Source organism: Phyllostomus hastatus, unplaced genomic scaffold (assembly GCF_019186645.2).
Source record: "Phyllostomus hastatus isolate PE091 unplaced genomic scaffold, TTU_PhHast_1.1 phas_scaffold_46, whole genome shotgun sequence".
Taxonomy (NCBI): Eukaryota; Metazoa; Chordata; class Mammalia; order Chiroptera; family Phyllostomidae; genus Phyllostomus; species Phyllostomus hastatus.
The window spans coordinates 21,312,864-21,318,977 of record NW_025334032.1 but is presented as its reverse complement, the minus strand read 5'-3'; positions in this window follow the sequence as shown (position 1 = coordinate 21,318,977).

The window sequence follows — 6,114 nt, the reverse complement described above, 5'->3', positions numbered from 1 at the left end:
CTTTTAGCTACCTAGAGTGATGCTAGCTGTGAGCTTGCCATACATGGCCTTTATTAGGCTGAGGGGTATTCTCTCTATACCTGCTTTGTTGAGAGGTTTGGTTTTATTATTATAAATGGCTGTTAAGTTTTCTCAAATGCTTTTTCCTTGACATAGGTCTTGGCAATAATTTTTTCCATGTGACACCACAAGTAAAAGCAACAAAAGCAAAAATAAACAAGTTGGACCACACAGCAAAGGAAACTGTCAATGAAATTAAAATGCAACCTACTGAATGGAAGAAAAACTTGTAAATCATGTACCTAATAAAGGGTTAATACCCCAAATATATAAAGAACTCATACAACTCAATATGTAATACCAACTCATAGTAAAAAAAAAACCCTCCAACACTTTGACTAAAAAATGGAAAAAATATCTAAATAGACAACTTTCCCAAAAACATGCAGATGGAAACATGTACATGAAAAGATACTCAACATCATTAATCACCAGGGATATGCAAATCAAAATGACAATGAGCTATTATTACCTTATACCTGTTTGAATGGCTATTTTCAAAAAGACAGAAAATAAAAAGTGTTAGTGACAGCACAGAGAAAAGGGAAACCTTGTGCACTATTGGTAGGAATGTAAACTGGTGCAGCCAGTTTGAAAAACAGTATGGAATTGACTCAAAAATTTTAAAATAGAGCTACCATATGGTCCAGCAATTCGGCTTCCGGGTATTTATCAGAAGAAAATGAAAACACTAACTCAAAAAGTTACATGCACCCAATGTTATTACAACACTCTATTTTTAAAAAGATTTTATTTGTTTATTTTTTGGAAAGAGGGGAAAGGAGGCAGAAAGGGAGAGAAAGAAACATCAATGTGTGGTTGCCTCTCACACACCCCCTACAGGGGATCTGGCCTGCAACCCAGGGATGTGCCTGGACCAGAAATGAACCAGCAACCTTTTGGTTCACAAGCTGGCATTCAATCCACTGAGCCAGTCACACCAGCCAGGGCTATTGCAACACTCTTTACAATAGCCAAGATACGGAAACAACCTAAGCATCCATCAAAGGATGAATGGATAAATTGTGGAGTGTATATATACAATAGAATATTATTCATCTATAAAAATAATAAAATCATGCTGTTTGTGACAACATTGATAGACCTTGAGGGTATTATGCTAATGAATAAGTCAGAAACAAGTCCCATAAGATCTCTCTTATATGTGGAATCAAAAAGAAAAAAAAACAAAACAAGCTCACAGATACAGAGAATAGATTGGTGGTTATCAGTGTGGGGAGTAGGGGTGGAGAAACCCCTGCTAGGGGTGAAGGGGGTTCAAATAAATAAATAATTAAATCCCAAGATTATAAACACAATTTTTCTTTAACCATGTACCCCAATTCCAAAATAATTGCTCACAATTTATCTTTCTTCATATGCTTGTTTACAATGAAGTCTTCAAAGGGAAATAATCACAGGCATAAAATGTTTATTGTCATCATTTGCATAGTATAGGTGTTCAACAAATATTTTTTGCCTAAATATAATAATAATAATATCTTTTCAAAAGAAAAAGGTAAACAATCATAACGGTTCACACATTCCATTTGTATGAACTGTCCAAAACAGGCAAATCTATAATGACAGAAAGTAGTGGTTGCCTGGGGCCGGGAGGTTGGGAGGAAATGGAAAGTGACAGCTAATGGGTAGAGAGTTTCTTTTAGGGTGATGAAAATGTGCTAAAATTAGATTGTGGCAATGGTTGCACAACTCTGTGAGTATACCAAAACCATTTTTAAAAGAGTGAATGTTATGGCATCTTTGTTATGGCTTAGTAAAACCGATTTTAAAAAGAACAGAATTCAAACGAGAGCTCACTTTTGCTGCTGTATAGAAAATGGACTGACGCGGGTGAGAGTGGAACTGGGAGGGTTTATAGTCTTTGAAGCAAGAGGTGACGGTGGCCTGGACCAGGGCGGTGACAGTGGAGGCGGAGAGGATGGTTTCCTGATCTACTTCAGAGACAGAATCAACAGGGTTTGCTTCTGATTAGACCAAGGGATGAGCGTAATGGAGGACTCAAGGATGATTTGTGAGTATTGGTCTGAGTTGTGGAACTTACTAAGACAGGGAAAGCAAGGCAGAGTAGGTTTGGAGGAGGGAACAGATTTGGAAAAGAAGCTCGAGTTCCTGCCTGCTCTATTGAGATGTCTGTGAGGCACCTAAATGGAGATACCGAGTGGGCAGTTGGATACGTTGGTTTGGAGGTCTGTGAAGAGGTTGAGTCATCGTCACTGAAAGAGAACTTACGCTCATGAAGTCATCTCGGCAGAGTGGAGATACACAATGAAAATGCGTCTAGTAAGAAGACACAGAATAACGCCAAGCCCCTGAGGTGTGAGCAGGACCTCAAAGTTGGATGTTCCTGGGGTTCATTGTCTAGGGAAGGGGCTTGGTGTGATGATTACTTTCCTCAGGAGACTGGAATCAGTTGGCCAACCTGCAGGTGCCAGGAGAGGGATGCTGCTCTCTTCTTGTCAGGCAGGGTTTGCATTTCAGGAACTTGAGATGGTTTTGCTGGAGCTTCTGAGTAAGAGGAGCTACAGAGAGCCTCCGCCGCCTGGGAGCGGGTGTGTATCCCAAGATACCCTGATTACCTCGCATCTTGTGATCTACATTATTACTTACATGTTACTCTTTCTGTTCATTTCCCTTTTATTATCTCCAAGTCTTTTGTATGTGTCCACCCTGGTTCTTGCTCTGTTATGGAAAATTAAAGAAAAACTAATGTATCTACCATGGTATTGAAGAGTTAAAGGGATACTGAGCCTCCTAAGTCCAGCACGGTGGAGATGACAGCCAGTAGTGGGAGGTCCCAAAGGGGAGGATGGGTCTCTTTTGAGAGTAGGAGTGTCAAGTTCAGGCTCTCCCTTTCATAATGGCAGGTTTCTTCCATGGCTAGCCTTAAAGGAGCTGGTTTTGATAATTTAAAGGGAACTGGTCTTTCTTTATATCTTTTACCACATTTCACTATAAGGTCCTTGAAGACATGCCTTAACTGTTTTTGGCCTCTCAGTCAGTGCTCATGGGGTGGTAGGCCCTCCATAAATGTTTGTTTATGGTTTCCAAAGAGTTTACAATCCAGTTGTGGTGATCAGGCTGCATACATGAATGCGTGGCAGGTGTCAAAGTCACCGTAGATTACATGAAGGAGCTGTGAAAGGCTATGTAATTACACAGGAGGGAGAAATTACTTCCAGTGTGGGGGTATCAAGTTTGGGACAGACTTTGTGGGGGAGAAAACATATGGCTAGGCCTTGAGGGCTGAAGAGAATTCCACAAATAGGATGAGTAAGAGACGAAGGCATGCCAAGCAGAGGAGTCAGTGAGAACACAGACAGACACAAAGGGGAGGCATTCCTTTTCTCCAGTGTGTGACCAATAGAGAGGTGGCATGCATGGACAGAGCATGACATGTCAAAGCCAGAGAGGAGGGCTGGGGCCCTGCTGCAGAGCCCTGTAAAATGTCTCTCTCAGTGAGCAAGGGCTCTCTTGTTTCGGACCTGCCCCCCACCCCCCCGCTAAATTAATTAAATAATCATTCCCAGGGAACTCTGATAGCTGGGACTGGTTTTTTCATGGGAGGAAAAAGTGCTCAGCAATGAGAACTGTTAAACATTAGGATGGTTTACTAGTGGCAGCTTTAGAAAATCTTTTCCTAGAGAGTTTTATGCGTAAAAGAGACATACCATTTGTCGATGACTTCCGGTGGCCTCTCTTAAAACCATGAGAATGTACTAGACAAGCTCCCCAATTCTACGTTGTTGGATTCAACTTAACAAATATTTGAGTATTGACATGTAGGCGACCCTGGGTACCACTATGACAAAATTCATGCCATCTCTCCCTGCTGTTACTGTGCCTCTCCTCCACTGATTCCCATCTCAGTGAATGACACTTCCAACCACACAGTTGCCAAGTCAGAAACCTATGCATACTCTCTGATCCCTCATTCTCCCTCACCACTCACTTTCAATTGATCCCCAATCCCTATCATTCTACCTCCAAAAACACCTCTGGAATTTGTCTACTTCTTTCCAATCCCCCATCCTAGTTGCAGTCACTAGCATCTCTCATGTGGATTACTGCAATGGTCCAAATAACCTCCCTGCTCCCAAGCTTGGCCTTCTCCAATCTATCTCACATGCATGGTCTTTCTGACATGTAAATCTGAAAGCATTTTACTCTCCCACTTAACATGTCTTCATTGGGCTCCTGGGCTTGTGAGAGCGGCAGGAGGTGTGTACTGTGAGCCAGATTGCTTCAGGCTTCCTGTGTGCTTGAATTCTCAGCTGCTCACCTACTTATTTGACCTTTGCCTAGTTACTTATGCACCCACGGCAGTTTTCTCACCTATAAAAAGGGATCATAAGTAATTCATTTTAGGATAGTTGGGTGGATTAAATGAATCTGTATCTTCCTCTCTTCTATGAACTCTTTTTAAAACATTTTATTTATTTATTTTTAGAGAGAAGGGGAAGAAGGGGGAAAAATATTGATGTAAGAGAGAAACACCCATCAGTTCACCCCAACTGGGGACTGAACAAACCCTCAGCCCAGGCATGTGCCCTGACCAAAAATCAAACCAGTGACTCTTCGCTGTGAGGGAAGACTTCCAACTAACTGAGCCACACAGGTCAGGGCTCTTCTATGGACTCTTACATGTGGAGTGCTCTAGGCTCTGTTTCTCCTCTTTCTCCATGCTCACTCCCTTAGTCATTTCAACTGGTCTTGTGGCTTTAAATATCCATATAGTATATGGATAACTCCCAAATCTACATCTCCAGCTCAGACCTCTCTTCTGATCCCTAGACTCACATATATCCAGGTGCCTTCTCAACAGTTAGTACTCCACAGTTAGTACTATAATGTCCTTATTTGAGAAGTGAGGGGCTTGAAGTTTAGAGAAGTTAAGGTACTTTCATGAAGTAAGTGTTGGTGCACTTAAAACTCAGGCAGTCTGGCACCAGAGCCCCTAAGCTTGCTTACAAGATGCACATCATTCAGCCATTTTGATCTGGGGTTTTCTTTTTTACTTAGTTCAAAATTAGCGAACTATCTGCCCTTAGATAGTATTGCAGAGAACAAGCCATTCCATCTTTGATAGACATTTACTATGGTCCTGGATAATAAGCAACCGCCATTCATGCTCCATTTTACCAACATGGAAGGTAAAGTACAGTCAGGGTGATACCCTCGTGGCCTAGGTAGACATCATTACCACCATCACCACAGTTTATCATTTTATTGAACACCTACGATGTTCCAGGAACCGAGGCAAACACTTTCTACACCTCCTCTCATTTATTAACTAATTTTTCGTTTAACTGAAGTTGAGACTTGTGTTCTGACTTCTCCACGGTTTTCTGGATCACAATGACTCGAATCACTTAAATAGTAGTATCAAAGTCATTAGCGCACCAAAATAATTTGGAGAGATACCTGCCTAACACCCTACCCCACCCCCAATTTCAGGCCTGGGAACTGAGGTTCTGAAAAGTTAAGTACCTTGCCCAAGTCAAGCAAGTGGTGGTTTAGTTGGGGTTGGGAGAAGCCTCCTGAATTGAGGTCCTGAGCTCTGGATATGAGGCAATACTGCTTATCACCTTTTCTTTACCCAATGCACATAAATGAAAGGGCATCATGCCTCTTTTCGTAAATGGAGGGTAGTTATTACTGTTCATGATTTATTGTTCATGATTTATTGTCCATGATACGGTATCCGATAAATCATGCTCTGGAAATTACACTCTTTAACATCCCTTCCAGGCACATTCTGCGGTTACGCAGGTGACAGCGACAAACGGCCAGGCCTTTTCGTGACTGGCGGCCAGGGACTGTTCGCAACAGCCAATCAGGGTTTGGAGTTACAGACCTGCACCAATTGAAGATTTACGAAACCTCAACCAGGACCAGCTGGAGGACGGTGTCGGAGAACGTGCTGAGCCGCGAACTGCGATCAATCAGAGGGGAGGAGCGGATCACTGGCGTCCAATCCGCAGCTTTCAGACCTTGATCTCTGGCGCAAGGCCCGCAGGCCGGCCAATCAGC